Below are 248 nucleotides of genomic sequence, written 5' to 3'. Positions count from 1 at the left end.
CACACACACACACACACACACATGTGCATACTTCCCCAATCACTGGTCATTTTACGTGAATTCTTCCTGTTGAAAATCATACTGCATTAAATTTATTCCCTCTAAAAGGAAACAACATACGGTAACGCGAGAGTGACTTTAACTGGTCCTGCTACTGTGTATTTGAAACTGCCACCACATCAGGACTGACGCACCGAGCGATTATTCCTTTTTTTTTGTGTGTGTGTGTATGTGTGTGAGTGTGTGTT

This window comes from Trypanosoma equiperdum, assembly GCF_001457755.1.
Source record: "Trypanosoma equiperdum strain OVI genome assembly, contig: ctg_882, whole genome shotgun sequence".
In the NCBI taxonomy this organism is placed as follows: domain Eukaryota; phylum Euglenozoa; class Kinetoplastea; order Trypanosomatida; family Trypanosomatidae; genus Trypanosoma; species Trypanosoma equiperdum.
Note: the sequence above shows the minus strand (reverse complement) of the source record.